We start from the raw sequence: 17,219 nt of genomic DNA on the forward strand, positions 1-17,219 counted from the left end.
AATTACAGTTCCCAGTAAAGAATTATTTGTTCCGTGCTCCCAGCAAATTGTTATGTGTAATTATTAGACACTATGTAATTTATGAACGTTGCCTTAAATATTGAATAGATAGAGATTTTCATATGTCTGTAAAAAGTATCACTTAAACAAAACTGATATGACATTGCAAAAGCTTAAAAGAACTTGAAGATAATTTCAAGGAAATGGCACGAATAACACTGCTTTAAAAGGTCATTAATTGCACACCTTATCAAAACGCTTCCAAGAAAACAAAGGTCAAATGTTAAGTTTCTATGAAACTAGGATAAAAACAATTGCTAGGATTAAACAAAAATTGAAATTCTTGGGCAGATGACAGTAGAATTAAGAGCTATACCTGGGGGAAGGGATAGAACATCATCTGGATCCTGACTCCCATGGGATTCCACTATTGTAACGAGCAATTTTAGTGTGAAAATCAGAATTCTGTTCCCATCAAAGAACTGTGGGGGAAAAGAAAGCTCCTAGGTTTCACAACTAATTATTTCATTTAATGCTCTTGAAACGTTTGGGGGAACACATTGGAATTGTGGTCATCCAAGGTCTTTTTGCGATCTTATACAGAATGGATCAATCACCTTGATTCACTGAAGTGACTCCAGGGCATCAAAAAGGCAGTTGAAATTAAAATTCTTTGGCGCTTTTAGGCTCGACTACTATGTAGGAGACACTATTGAGTAAATCCTCACAGGTGCCAGAGGCAAGCCTCAAGTATACAAAGTATACAAGTATACATAGGATCCCTGGTCACATAAAGGAGTTCAAGCACAGGCCTGCCTCTATTAATTCCACAACTGAGCCAAAATGCAATAGGAAAGACTGGGGAGGAGAGGCTGAAGATACACTTCTCAAAAGAGAGGGGAGGCCAAGTGCAGGAGGGAAAAATCAGTTAGACAGTTGTAACTGAACTAACAGCTGATTCTTTACAGTACCTGGCTCAAGTATACCATCCGAGCAAATAACTACTGTGCTTTAACATAGGAGGTGCATGGTGAATCCATATTGTGGAAACAGACACAAAAAATTAACATCAAATTCATAGTCCTTCCAGCTATGCAGCATACATAAATATATTACACTGTCTTGAAGTTATGTTTTATTTCAGTCTATATAACATACTAAATTATGAAATTGCTTAAGAGCCAGAAGTCATTTTCCAACAGAATGACATCTGTTAAGAGAAACCTGTCCTAGACATGTCTCTTTAATTAAGCTGTAATTACGTTAAGAAAATTACTCCTGGGCTTTCTTGTTTCAACAAGGAACTGCTGTAATGAATCACCAAGTATTTCTTGCACTACACTCCACCAAGACTGTGTGAGGCAATTTGATATGACTGGCATTTACATTCCCAGATGACAAAGTGACTGCAAAATTACTTTTAATTGTGCTCTGGTTGAAAAAGCCTTGAAGGAACGACATTTCATAAGGCAAGCTTCTTTGGAGACATACAAATAATAATTTTTCATTAACAGATTCTCTAAGCAATGAGCTCTAATCTTCCTACCATCAATTCTTGCAAATTAATAATCTGTGCAGACATTTTATGTAAAAATAAACTTTAATGGAGAAATATTTCCCTCCAACATCCCATTCATACAACGAAACACTGACAATGGTGCATTTTCAACTCCTCTGAGATCGACTCAACCTCATGTTATCTCTTTTTACTCAGGATTAAAAGCATTATCGGAAACATGAAAGACAACAAAACTTTGATATTAAGAACAAATGTATATCAAAATCCATGTTTAACATTTTACAATGGAAATATAAATCACTTCATACACAAAGTATATGAATTACATTCAACCCACTCCAATGAAATCACAAAGAGGCGAACTGATCCAATTGTAAGGAAAGTTTTTACACCTTTCATTTCAAACATGTTTCTAGTGTTCTATGTAATGAAAAGGCAATATTTTCTGCACAAGAACCATAAACATGTTGCCTATCTTTTACACAAAAAAATATTGAATCCTATTGCAAAGCCTAGCTGTGCCTGCAGACTGATGGTCAGTGCAGCATTAGTTGGGCTATACCACACAAGTGAACAAACTACACTCAATTCTTTTTTCTAAGCAATATTTCCAAATAGTGACATCATCGCCAATATTTCTTAAAGAAATCGTAAAACTGAGATTTTCTGTTTTCCTGATTTGTTTTTTAAATTATACGCAAGACTGATCTACTCCCTTAAATGGTCTGAAATCCTCAGCAAGTATAAGCAGTCCTGAGGCCATAGACAATTCAGGCCACAAATGCAAATGAGTAGTGAAGTGAACAAAAATTTACTCCATCAATTATGAACTAACTCATATCATACTGATTACCTGTCAGATCACACTGTATTACATGTCAATACCTTCTGCCAGACCCCATTCTGCTAGAAGCCCCATTTTGGCAGAGGCCTATATACCCATGTATTATTTTACCCATTCACTGGTCCACCGCCCATTCCACCTTTAAAATTTCTCTCTCTGATCAAGCTTTGGACCACCCTTCAAAATAGCTACTTCTTGAGAAGTTGTGACCATCTTCCCCTTCAACCCCTTTTTCTATATGCAACGCCTCTTCTATATTAATTCCATACATAAATGCATATAGCTATTTTGTATATACATTCAGAAAAAAACCTGAAAAAACACACCAAATGCTAAATTGCATGTGAATTAGAACTTCAGCTTATGACTAAAGATTTCTTTTTTTTTTGAAAACCTACTTTGAAATCATATCATTTTAGACTGCAGAAAACAACACACTAATCCTTAATTTCTTTCTGAAACTATACACATCACAAAAACATTGACCTATTTTTATTTGACTCAAACATGTGTTCATATTTTCATACATGAGTCCTGGATAACGTGACCCAGTGTCATTTGTCATTCGACAGCCTATACATTCTTCCTGCCTGGTTGCTTTTAGCTCCGATGTTTTGTGGTTGAACTCTATTACTTGCTTCAGCCTTTATTCTACCTGAGAACCTATTCATTGCTTTTCAACGAACTGTTAAGTTAAAAAGCAGAACCTCCAAAGTAGTAGTCTTGAGATTACTGCCTGAACTATAGGTCATAGAGTCATACAGCATAAAAGAGACCCTTTGGTCCAACCAGTCAACACCAACCATGTCTGCAAACTAAACTAGTTCCACCTGCCTGCATTTGGCTCAGAGACCTTCAACCATTCCTATTCATGAGCTTATCCAAATATCTTTTAAACGTTGTAACTGTACCTGTATCCACCACTTTCTCTAGCATTACATTCCACACACTGTTAAAAAGAAGTTGCCCCTCATGTCTCTTTTAAATCCTGCATAGAGTAAATAAAGTCAAGGAGTTAATTGTGTGGCACAAAAATTGGTACGGGTGGAATGGGTTTCAGTTCATGAAGTAACGACACCACTTCTGAAGTTCTGATGAGACAGACTTCATTTGAACCATCTTCGTACCAGTGTCCTGGCTAATCAAGTAACTATGGCTATAGAATGAACTATAAACTAATGGGAGTGGGGGGTTCAGGGGAGTGAGGGGGGTCAAATCAAAAGGGTATGGCAGCACTACAGTGTAATTATTTGGGTAATGACACCCAAAGTGGAATAGGAAGGGAGAGAGAGTGTACAAACATAGAAAAAAAGAGCAAACATGGTCGAAAGGGGAGGGGGGGTGGTGGGGGGTGTAAAGACAAAATGTATGGTTCTCTGATCTGCGCAAGTTAGGTGGATTAGCCATGCTAAATTGCTCACAGTGTCCAGGGATTTGCAGGCTAATCCAGATTAGCCATGGAAAATGCAGGGTTACAGGAATAGCCTAAGGGGATGGGTCTGGGTGGGATGCTCTTCATAGGGTCAGTATTGACTTGACAGACCAAATGGCTTGCTTCCACACTGTGGGGGTTCTATAATTCTATGAAACATTGACCACATGTTAAAATACAACATTTAGTGTGAGAGTGAGAAATGTGGGTTGGAAACAACATTGCTAAACTTAAATGAGGGTAAAGGCAAAGAAATCAAGACAGAGTCAGTTGGAGTGGACTTGGAAAGGTCACTGAGAAAAAGAGACTGTTGAGGAGCAATGAGAGAGATCTTTAATGAAATAGTTCATGTCTCACAAATAAAAAAATCCCAGTTATGAACACTGATTCAAGGAGGGAATAAACCAACTGTGGTTAACCAAGGAAGCTAACGATAGCATCATGCTGGAAGCTGAAAAATCATACAACATGACAATGATTAGCAGTCAGCCAGAGGATGGGGAAAGTTTGAAAACCAAAAAGGTAACCAAAATAAAGGAGAAAATAAATTTTGAGGGTAAACTAGCAAGGAATATTAAAATGGACAGCAAAAGCTTCTTTACATATATAAAAAGGAAGACCAAGGCCATGCCCTTTGGGAGAAAAACATAGGAACTGGAAATTGCAGAGAAGTTAAATAAATACTTTGCATCAGTCTTCGTGGTAGAGGACATTAATAACATTCCAAAAATGAAGCAATAAAGAGGCAAAAGAAGGAGAGGGAATAAATACAATAACTACCACTAGAGATAAAGTACTAGGGAAAATAATGGGACAAAAAGCTGAGAAATCCTCTGGACTTGATGCGTCCCATCCTAGGAGATTAATTGCAATACCTGCAGGAATAGTGGATGCGCTGGTAATGATCTTCCAAGAAACCGTAGATTCTGGAAAAATGCCACAAGTTTGGAAAATTGCCAATTTAACATTTCGTTTGAGAGTGAGAAATGATTATTCAATACAGGAAGGAGACATAACAACAAGTAACTGTAAGCTAGTTAGCTCAACTCAGGTCACTGGGAACATGTTAGCAATATAATAAAGAGGACATAATACCAAAGTACTTGGTCCACTTGCTTCAGGAAAGAAAAAATCATGACGACACATTTATCAGAATTCTTTGAAGAGGTAACAAACATGTTTGATAAATAGGAACCAATAAACATGAGGTATTTGAATTTTCAAAATGCACCTGTTAAGTAAGTAGACTTCTCTGTGGTACTTTAAAGCCCATGATGTCGGGGTAATACAACAGAATGGATAAAAAAACTGGCTCAGTAACATAGGGAGGTGACAGTCTAGTGGTATTATCACTGGACTGTTAATTTACACACCAAGGTAATGTTCTGAGGACCCAGGTTTGAATCCCACCATGGCAGGATTGGTAGAATTTGAATTCAATTTTTAAAAAAATCTAGAATTAAGAGTTGAATGGTGATTGATTGTTGATCGTCAGGGAATACCCATCTGGTTCACTAATGTTTCTTAAGGAAGGAAACTGCTATCCTTATCTGTTCTGGCCTACATGAGACCCCAGACCTACAGCAATTTAGTTGACTCTTAACTATCTTCTGGGCAATTAGGGACAGGCAATAAATGCTGGCCTAGCTACCGATGCCCACGTCCCATTAAATAATTAGAAAAAGGGGGCATTTTCAGGATTTCAAACAATAATAATTGGGCTGCTACAAGGATCTGTGTTTAGCCATATGCATTTATAATGTATATTAATGATCTGGATGAGGGAAGTGAATGTAGTACTGTAAAGTTTGCAGAAGGCACAAAGTTAGGTGGGAAGGCAAGTAGAGAGGATGACACTAACTAGGCAGCGATACAGCCAGGTTAAGTGAATGGGCAAAAAACTTGGCAGCTAAAACATAGCGTGAGAAAACATAAGGTTATGCACTCTGGCAGGAAGATTAGAGGAGGTGCATATTATTTAAATAGCAAAAGATTGTAGAAAACAACAACACAGAGTGTTTTAGGGGTCTGAGTGCATAACTTACAAGAAGCTAGTGTACAAGTTCAGCAGGAAAAGGCAAATGGAATGTCAGCCATTATTTCAAAGGAAATTATGCATTGCCTGAAACTATGCCAGGCACTTTTTAAGCCACACTTAGAATACAGCGAACTCTTTTTGTTCTTTTAACCAAGGGAAAATGTACTCACATTGGAGGCAGTCCACAGATGTTTCACTATATTGGTTCTGGGTATGGAGAGATTTTCTGACGTGGAGAGTATGAGTATGCTGGGCTTGCACTCGTTAGAGTTTAGATGAATGAGAGGTCATCTCATTGAAACAGAAAATTGTTAGGGGGCTAGAAAGGATAAATATGGAAAGGTTCCTTCCTTTTGGAACACCATGGACCAGAGGACAAAATCTCATAATAAAAGGGTTGTCCAGTTATGATAGAGATGAGAAGAATTTTTTTCTCTCAGAAGGCAGCAAAATCGGTGGAATTCCTTATTGCACAGGGCTCTAGAGGCTAGGTTATTAAGCATATCCAATGCTGAAATAGACAGATTTTTAATCATTAGAATATTCAAGGATTATGGGGAAAAGACAGGAAAATGAAGTTGAGGATTATCAGATCAGCCATGATCTGTGAATGACGATGCATACTCGATGGGCTGCTCCCTACACCTTATGGAAGGATGAGCACATTTACACACAGGTTCCTCTGCTCCTGTTTGCTTTCAACAGTTTGCTTTTATGGTTCATGGTACATTAGAGTTTTATATCATCTGCAGAGTTTGAAATCATCTCCTGTACCTCAAGGTATCAAGAAAATTCAGGCTCTTGGGGAACTCCACTATGAGACTTCCTCCAGTCTGAAAAACAACTGCTACCATTACTGTTTACTCAGGCAATTTTATATTCACATTGTTATCATCCCAATTCAGAGCTTGCTTACATGTATGTTATGTGGTAGTTTATCAAATACATTTCACAATTCTGTGAATAACACATCAATACCATTACCCTTACCAACCTGCTCTGTTATCTTATCATAAATCTCAAGCAAGTTAGTTAAACACTATTTTCAACTAACAGGTCTGTCCTAGCTTCCGTCAACTAACGCGCATATGCCCAAGTTATTTCTAATTTTGTTCTGAATTCACTTCCAAAAGCTTTCTTCACCATAAAAAGGTTAATCTAACCTTATTTGTTGGTCTCACCTCCACTCCCTTTTTTTAAACAACAGTGTAAAGATTAGATTCCCTACAGTATGGAAACAGGCTCTTCAGCCCAACAAGTCCACACTAACCCTCTGAACAATAACCCACCCAGACCCATTCCCCAACCTCACATTTACCCCTGACTAATGCACCTTACACAATGGGCAATTTAGCATGACCAATTCACCTGACCTGCACATCTTTGGATTGTGGGAGTAAACTGGAACACCTGCAGGAAACCCACGCAGACACGGGGAAAACATGCAAATTCCACACAGACAGTCGCTTGAGATTGGAATTGAACCCAGGTCAATCACTTCATAATTCTAATCTTACCACCTCTGTACCTTTGGATGCGTCTCATGCAGTTCCAGTGCTCCTGAAGTACAAGATAGCCCATCCAGACCCCCTCCCTCAATTTTGAACCATTTGAATATCTTAACTACCTACACTTGCACAATAACCTGGGCAGCATCTTCTTTTTGGCAAAGGAGATACAAAAGTACTCATTTATTACTTCAATCATGCAATTGCCTCTATGTAAAAATCAACGTTTTGGCTCCTAATGAGCCCCACTCCTCCACTTTTCACCGTCTTATGGTTTATATATCTGCAAAAGACTTCTGAACTATTTTTTGTTTGCTGCCAGTCTCTTCTCATTTTGTCTTTGGTCTTTTTATCCCCCCAATTCTTCTCTAATCTTTTACACATGTGTTAGAGCTCAAGTGCATTATCAGTCATAAGCTTACAATTTCGGCTTCATCTTAAACTTGCCATCCAGGGTGTCAGTACAGTTCCATGAAGTGGATAGATATCTTGACTGCATTTGAACTCATTCATCTTTAAAGGAAGCACACCATCCAATTCCAATTTTGCCCACTTACATTTGAAAATAATTTATCAGGACCAAATTCATTCTTACTCCATTGAAAATGGCTTTCCTTCAGTTAATGGTTCTCAGTCTGCATTGGCCCTTGTCCTTTTCCAGAACCAACCTGCACTTTATGATACAACAATCACATTTTTAAAAACCTTTTCCTACTGACATTTGATCGACTTGCACTTTCTCGAAAAATAAGGCCCCAGCAATGTCTTCTTTCTCAATGGACTGGAAACATACTGGTGTAGAAAATTTGCCTGAACTCAATCTAGGAATTTTTGGCCTTTTCTGCTCCTCACCATTGGTCCATAGCCAAATAAGGTGCTGTGACCTTTAAAGAAAAATATTGATATTGTGCAATAATAAAACAAAATCTCCATTGCTTCATTGCTTTGGGCACAGTTACTTATGATTACTTGAGGTCCTCATTCTAGAACTGAACTTCAAGAGGCTACATTAAAATAGGACAAGATGTCATAGACTAACAAAAGACAGCTTCAATCCAATTTTCTCTTGAGAATTTGCAACCTTTGCCAGGCTGTCCAAAAACACAAAACATGGAAAGCTGGGTCTGTCAATTAATATAAAATGCAATCGCAGTAATAAATGTAGCCATTCAAAAGAACAGCAAATATAATCCATTTTACTGTTAAGTTTTGAAAGGGCTATAAATTCTGTCTGTTAATGTCCTACATGTCACTAAAGGAAAAAAAAAGATGACAGCCTCTTAAAAGATTTCCTCCTTGGCAGTAGTTTTACCATCAAGCAACTGGCGCAAATGGTCAGAACAGACAGGAAGAAGCAGAAGCTCCAACTTTATTCAAACAACCTAGAACCACAGAGACAAGAGTTAAGTGCCAAATACTACATCACAGGCCCATTGAGTACAACTAGCAGTTAGAACATGTTTTTTAAAAAAAAGATTTCCACAATTTTGAAAATGTTCTCATTCTTTCATGTTGAAACGAATCAATTGATTGCCTAACTTTTTAAGATAAGTAACTTTCTATAGGATGCATAAAAGACCAAGATGCTCTTTGACTCTTGTACACCCTATTTCCTTCAATGTGGTAATCTTCTCTGACTTCCAAATTGGGGTAAAGGCATTAACAAAAGATTGCATTCCTTCCCTGAAGAACAACAGATGATAGACTACCTTATTTTCCTATTTTACACTTTCTTAATTCGCATTTTATTCATACCTCCGCTTTACAGTTTCAGTCAAACAAAATTATCAATTAAAGGCTGTTCTTCTTGATGACAAGTAGTACACCTTTTGAAGCTGCTCTTTGAACTGTTCCAAATGAAGTTAAAAAACAGTTAGCTAAGAAACAAGCACATAAAACATGGCATAGAAAAATAAGGTGACTTTTGAATCTAACAGATCAGTGGAAGGTTTGTAACCATGAATTAAACATTTCACAGGGAAAGGAAACAAGTGAGCGTTTTAGCCAAGTACACATAGTAGTTAGGGCAAATTTAAATTATTTAATCTTATCATGGACCTTAGAATATGCATATTACAGTCAATGCACTCAATTAATGGTAGAGTTATTTTGTAATGTCAGGATGATATACAGTAGTCATTTATGAAACTAAACCCTGTGCTCTTGCTGTAGGACATTCTATACTAACATGGAGGCAAGGATACATTGCAAGATTCTGGATTAGTGGTGCTGGAAGAGCACAGCAGTTCAGGTAGCATCCGAGGAGCAGTAAATTCTACGTTTCGGGCAAAAGCCCTTCATCAGGAATACAGGCAGAGAGCCTGAAGTATGGAGAGATAAGTGAGAGGAGGGTGGGGATGGGGAGAAAGTAGCATAAGAGTACAATAGGTGCGTGGGGGAGGGGATGAAGGTGATAGGTTGTGGGGGGGGGGGGGGGGGGGGGAGAGGGGGGGAGTGGATAGGTGGAAAAGAAGATAGGCAGGTAGGACAAGTCATGGGGACAGTGCTGACCTGGAAGTTGGGAACTGCGGTGAGGTGGGGGAAGGGGAAATGAGGAAACTGTTGAAGTCCACATTGATGCCCTGGGGTTGAAGTGTTCCGAGGCAGAAGATGAGGCATTCTTCCTCCAGGCGTCTGGTGGTGAGGGAGCGGCGGTGAAGGAGGCCCAGGACCTCCATGTCCTCGGCAGAGTGGGAGGGAGAGTTGAAATGTTGAGCCACAGGGTGGTGTGGTTGATTTCAACCCCTGGGCATCAATGTGGACTTCAACAGTTTCCTCATTTCCCCTTCCCCCACCTCACCACAGTTCCCAACTTCCAGCTCAGCACTGTCCCCATGACTTGTCCTACCTGCCTATCTTCTTTTCCACCTATCCACTCTACCCCTCCTCCCCTGACCTATCACCTTCATCCCCTCCCCCACGCACCTATTGTACTCTATGCTACTTTCTTCCCACCCCCACCCTCCTCTCACTTATCTCTCTACGCTTCAGGCTCTCTGCCTGTATTCCTGATGAAGGGCTTTCGCCCGAAACGTCGATTTTACTGCTCCTCGGATGCTGCCTGAACTGCTGTGCTCTTCCAGCACCACTAATCCAGAATCTGGTTTCTCGCATCTGCAGTCATTGTTTTTACCTACATTGCAAGATGCCTGACTAGACTTGCATGTTTTGTCATGCCCTACGCAATATGCAAGTTTATTATCGAAGGTAGTGGGAGGGTGGTTAAATCATCTCCGCATTTAAAGAAAAAACCCTAAAGAAGTAATGCACCTTCAAATAAAAAAGAAGTGCCCAAGAACGGAACACGGTGGCATATGATTAGAATGCAACAAGCATAATGAACAACTGAAGTGATGATAGGTACAAATAAAGACATTAAGCAGTTCTTGTTCAGGTACATCTGTAACAAGCTCATCTGTATCGTGGCATTACACTTCATGTGAAAATGGTGACCACATATATTTATTCACCATTAGTCCTACTATATAATCAGTGAAGGTTTGGGTCGCAATAATCCCTACAGGTCGTCAACTGCCAAAGTAAGGAGTTGTCTTTCTTGCATCCTAGATTGGCCTATTTCCTGTTACATTGACACGATCAATTGAATGGAGATGGTGAGGCTGGGGCAGTACAAAGGAAGCAATATTCTTCTACCTCACAGCATTGTGCTTCGACGCTCCAGAACGAACAGCACTCTGCCATTGATTTACAGCATACATTTATTGTGCACACCTATTTTGTCTTGGATAAAAATTGTAATTAAAACAATTTTAATTTTTTTTAATGCAAATGAACTTTCCCACTGCTGCGAGGCACTTGATGAAATAACAATGTTACAACATTCTGAAAAAACAGACTGTAAACAAAGCTCTTGTTAAAACAGGCCAAAAATCTAAACATTTTTTTAAAAATGCCTTGATATATCTGACATAATCTTTATAATGTGTTGTAGCATGTTGCAACTTACTTGCTTTTCAACTTTAAGTGCAGAGACACAATTGGGGTGCAGACTGGAATTTGCTCAGGGCCTTACATGGTCTCTAATCTAAACTTGGTCACTTCAGTCTGGGTTATACAGAACCAATTAAGAACTCTACTGAAATAAAGGCTCAGAGATGTGTCTGGTACTAATGGAACCAAGTAAACAGGGGCTCCAAGCAGGTTCCTCTTCTTAAAATTCTGACTCCCAATGACGCATGCCTTGCAAAGGATGAGCAGAGATCTGCTCTGTACAAATCACTGGCCACTTGATACTACCAGGTCCTCACTACGAACATTCCACTAAGGCTATCACAGAAAACTAATAGAGCCACTACCGATTTTCAGAGTTGGTCACTGTGGAAATGATGCATACCCCAAATTCTCAAAAACATTTCCTCGGTGACAGCTTTGAATCATTTAACGAAACTGCTCTTGTTGCTATGAGTTGGAGGGCAGTGCCAAAATATCAGCTCAAAAATATCACTGCAATCTATACTCATTTATGATTTAATTCTGGATATTTCAGTACTAGAGTAGGAGTTTCTATGAATCCATGCATCATAAAAGTAAATGCCAAATAGGCAACACTTTGAAAAACACCACAGAATTTATATATAGAGACTAAACATCACCTAAGGAGAAGCATATTATATAATGTCAATGACAGCTTCTCAATAAAATTTTCCAAAGTGAAGACTAGAACATGATATTTAAATACTTGGTTGAAGTTAGTGAGTTATGCACAGCCAGACAGAGTCATAATGGTTCAATATTCCAAGTCAGAAAGGTGTAATTTAGACCTTCCTCAGACAGCCCAATAAATACAGACCAGTGTAATGACTCCCCATATTAAATGATATTTAGGGCAAATCTAAAAACTTTTTGGGTGCAAGATGCCCATCACCACTGTAAAGGGTAGGTGTAGCAGGTTAACCTTGAAGATAAACAAGTAGAATTTTGTGCTAAGGTCTCAACATTTTAAAAATTATATCAATTACTTACATGAGCGGAGCAAAAGCATGATAGGCAAATTTGCAGATGTCAAAGATAGACTGGGAAGTAAAAGATATGAAGAGTTTGATGAACATAGTCATACAGCATGGAAACAGATCCTTCAGACCAATCAGTCCACACTGACCATGTTCCCAAACTAATTTGGCAGACGAAACAATGTGGGAAAACATGAAGTTGTTCATTTTGGCAAGAAGAATGAAAAAGCAGAGTATTACTTTAACAGAGAACAACTGCGGAAATCTAAGGTGCAGACGGATTTAGGTGATCCAGCATGAGACACAAAGTTAGTACGCAGGTATAGCACACAATCAAGGCGGTTAATGGAATACTATCTTTTGTTATAAGAGAAATTGAATCTAAAAAGTAAGAATTTTATGCTTCAGTAATACAGGACATTAGTGAAACCACAGGGTCAATCTGGTCTCCTTATTTAAGGAAGCCTTCAAAATGCATTGGAGGTGGTTCAGAGAAGTTTTCTAGATAAATGCCTGGCATGAATGGGTTGTCTTATGAAGAAAGACTGGACAAGTTTAACAAGCTTCCACGGGAGTGAGGGGTGTCTTGGTTGAAATGCTTAAGATCCTGAATGGGTTTGGTAGGATTGTCAAGAAAAGCAATTTCTTGACAATTCCTCTTGAGTAGGAATTCGGAAATAGGGAACCATTATTTTACTAGTAGTGGTCACTCTTTCAGGATAGAATGAAGAGAGATTTTGTATCTGAAGCTTGAGAGAGTTTGGAACTCTCTGCCTTAGAAAGCAGTGAAGTGGGATTATTGAATAGTTTTAAAGACAGAAGTGGACAGATTCTTGTAGGGCAGGGGATCAAAAGGTTATGGAGGTGGAAATCTCGAATTTTAAACAAACAGATTAGCCATCATCTTACTGAATAGCTGAGTGGGCTCAAGGGGCTGAATGGTCTACTTTTGTTCCCTTCGGGAAAAGTCAAATTTGAAGATTAAACAATGACAGTGTCAGCAGCAAACTACTTCAGCTACTCCTCTCCAGTAAATGGCTGAAGGATCTCATGGGGCACTTGAGTTAGACTTTCCAAGAGGGAGGCGATGGTAGAGTGGTACTATCGCTGGACTGTTGATCCAGATAACGTTCTGGGCACCTGGGTCCATATCTTGCCATGGCAAATGGTGGATTTGAATTCAAGAAAAACTTGGAATTTGATTGTCAGGAAAAATCCATCTGGTTCACTAATGTCCCTTACCTGGCCTACATGTGACTCCAGATCCACAGCAATGTTTTTGACTCTTAAATGCCCACTGGGCAATAAATGCTGCCTCACCAGCAATGCCTTCATCCCATGAATGAATAATGAAAAACAAAAGAGAATCATCAGATAGGCACAACTGACTGCTAGAGACCACTAATTTGGTTTCCTCGTCTGTCAGCTTCATTTGTACACAGAAAAAGTAATTTTATAATGTTAAGTAGTGTTTTGAAAACTTGTTTTACCTTACTAGTTCTATAATTCCATTGTTAAAAACTTTACAAGAGTGCAAGCACAAAGATTACAACAGCCAGCGTTTAAAACAGAATATATGAATTCCTACAGTACGTTTTGAATTTAGAATTTTTTTATGGTAAACCTTAAACATACTATATTGTACTGAATGTTCTGGTATTATATTTTCCGTTTGTCTAAAAACAAAACACTCTTAAAAGAAGTTGGGATGCCCTGTGCATTCCTCCATTTACGAAGCCCTTTGAGGAAATTATAAGACTTCATTTGCATTTTTATGAAATAGACAACTTTCCGTAATCTATTTTCCTTGACCAGTTCAACTTGATTCTGTTTCATTTCCTGTTGCAATGTATCCGCTTTTAGTGAGTTGCATACAGCATTGTCTTTAATTACTTTTGGCTCAAGGTGTGCCATTGGATCTCAGATGTCTAAAAAATGTTAAGATAGCTCATCTTATTGACTTTGATTTTAGAATTATAGTTGGTAACCTGGCTGTTCAAAACACTACACATTTCATCTGTAAAGACCATTTGCAAAAATTGCCAGGGAAAATATATGAATAAGGAAATGAGAAAACAAGCCCTACATTAACATGTTATACAATGACTTTACCATACACTTGAGGAAGCTTGGAACACCTGTCTTCCACATTAGACACTCAACCAGGTCAATTTCTTAGATGATTCAAAACATGAGCTTGGCTCAGAGTGTGTTCCAACAGGACTAAAGCTTAATTCATTAAAATCTAAACTTTGAATACTAAAAGGTTTCAAGGCCTTGCTACAAGCATTTAAATTTGTAAAATGACAACATTATCATTCATCTCAAAATTGTTTGTCTGATTTTGCTTTTCTTGTAATTTTTTAAAATTATGAATGTTAGCAATATTGAATGGAACTGATCTCAGGTAGTTACTGTGAATGATGGCGTGAGGAACAGGGAACACACACACACAGACAGTTGAATGCATTTTTATACAGTCCCTTGTACTGCCAGGCTCAACAACTCCACCAGCTCAATTCTTTTGTGGAACCAGCAATTGTTTAAACAAAAACAGGAAAGTAGAACAAAGAGACATGCAAGTCATTGCAATTGTTTTTTTTAAAGAAAGGGATGCTAATGTTGACAAGCTTTGGTAGAACATTTGGAAAGCAGAGCAGACATTAATTCTTTGTTCCAACTGTCTACACCACTGCACAATGAAAGATGACATTCCACTTCTTTATCTTTATACTGCCCAAAAGAAACTGAAAAATGACCAAACCACAAATAAATAAAGAACTATAAATCACATTTGTACTCCTAACAACTGTGGCCAGTGTTTCTAATATTATACTGCCAGGTCAGTGAGGTCTAGTGATTGATCAGTCGTGTGCCTCAACATCTACAGATAGGAGATGCTATGGCTTTACAAAAATTAATTCTTCAATCTCCCAGTAAATGAGGATCATTCACGGAATCAAAGAATGCAAAGGAGTCATCTTTTAGAGGTTGTGCTGGCCCCATGAAAAAAACAACCCTTTGCAGGAGTGAAAGAATACTTCACTCTCGACAGCTGAGGGCATTGTTTGCTCTGAAGGCACACAGGAATGGTTCTGCTAATAATGACCCAGATCAATAACAGTTAAAAGTGAGGTCAATATTATGCTACAAAAATGGGAAGTGCTCGGAAGTTCAGCAGACCTGGCTAATACTGTATTCCCTCTGAGCTGCACTACCACTGGGAGATTCTACACATGCTAAACAGTGTGCCAACACTTACAGAAACTGCAGTTGTGCACAGACCTCAGGACTAGGATGCAATAAAACAGGCTAGTTCTGGTCCTGATGAGTGCAAGAAGAAAAGCTTTGACTTAGAGGTCACCCTTTCGTAATGTTTACATTTTGCACTATCAGGCTATTGTTTCTCTCTCCACAGATACTGCCTGACCTATTGAGTTTCTCCACTACTTTCTGTTTTCATTTCAGATCTCCAGAATCTGCAGTAGTTTGAGTCATGCTATATGTTTAAAGCTGCATGCCCCACATTGGATGCATAGAGGTAAAGAAAACAAACTATTAAAGCATCTTCTTTGACAGTTTCTAACAGAGGTAATCAAATCTTCACAGCAGAGATTTGTGAAGCAGTTTTGCTAACCCCATTTGGTCTCCAGTCTGATTCTATAACAGAAACAGATGAAATACATCCTTCAACTGGGTGGGTATACAAAGCACATATCCCTGAAATGGAATTCATGACTGGATAGAAATTATAGCATTACTTAAAAACAGCCAAATTAACTATTTAACCATTGATCAATACCAACAAGAATTGGCAAAGTCTACTCATCTCATTGATGCTTGTCCGGCATACACTGGATGCTGCATGTACCTACAAAACGTGCTCCAAAAATAATTCACATATTGTCAATTGCGTTGGAATATCCTGTGTGCAAGGAAGAATAATACTAATGTTTTTGTTTCTTTCTGCCACTAGGTGTATAGCCATATAGATCTAAACATGCATGCAGTCAAGTATCTCATTTTAATTGTCTCTTTTTATCTGGAGTAATATAGACAAAGAGAATGTTCAGGCATTACTTGTGTTCCAAATTGCTACCCAGTATCTCCCCAGTTTAACAAAGAAAGGAATGGGGAATTGATTGGGGAATTAGGTTCAATGACATAAACCTATCCCGATCAGATCCATTCAATAAGATCTTGGCTGATCTTCACCAAGTCCATATTCCCACTCTATCTTGATTCATTTCAAACCCATTGATCTTTGTATAATCAACAACTGAGCATTTACAGAGTATTCTGGGGTTTAGCATTCCAAGGTTTCACACCTTTCTGAACTAAAGTATTTCTCATCATTTCTAAATGGCTGACCCCTTATTCTTAGACTATGACCCAAAATTCAAAGTTCTCCAGTCACTGACGGAGAACAGCCTCTTTCAGGCACTCTTAAGAACTCTATACATATCAGTGAGTCCATCCTAAAAAATCATAACCTGCCTTTTCCTAACAGATTTGAGAGTGTGGTGCAACAAAAGCACAGCAGATCAGGCAGCATCTGAGAAGCAGGAGAATCGACATTTTGGGCATAAGCCCTTCATCAGATGCAAGGATCTGGCTATGAATTTTCAATGCTTGACTCTAAGTGTGGGGCGAGTATATTATCATGTCACCCTACAGTAAGATAACTCTCCTGATCATTTGCTAATCAACTCATGAACAGCTGATATGTGAGCAAAGTTGAGTATCTCATCCTGTCACAGCTTCAACATGAGTGAAGTCACCAGAAGCTGATGATCTGAGACCAGCAGTTTCTGGGTCCTGATGTGTATTAGTTGAGGCTTATTCCTCAGTTCCAATTTTTATCTTCCTGTCATGGGGTGTTTGTAGGGGTAGACACCTGAGGAAAGG

General features: G+C 38.6%; 1 protein-coding gene across 15 annotated transcripts in view; it reads right to left on the reverse strand.

Moving 5' to 3' along the window:
* LOC140463474 (fibroblast growth factor receptor 2-like) overlaps window positions 1-17,219 on the reverse strand; it is a 183,425-nt gene that overhangs the window by 65,936 nt on the left and 100,270 nt on the right. The gene's annotated exons all lie outside the window — the stretch shown is intronic.

This window comes from Chiloscyllium punctatum, chromosome 38, assembly GCF_047496795.1.
Source record: "Chiloscyllium punctatum isolate Juve2018m chromosome 38, sChiPun1.3, whole genome shotgun sequence".
Taxonomy (NCBI): Eukaryota; Metazoa; Chordata; class Chondrichthyes; order Orectolobiformes; family Hemiscylliidae; genus Chiloscyllium; species Chiloscyllium punctatum.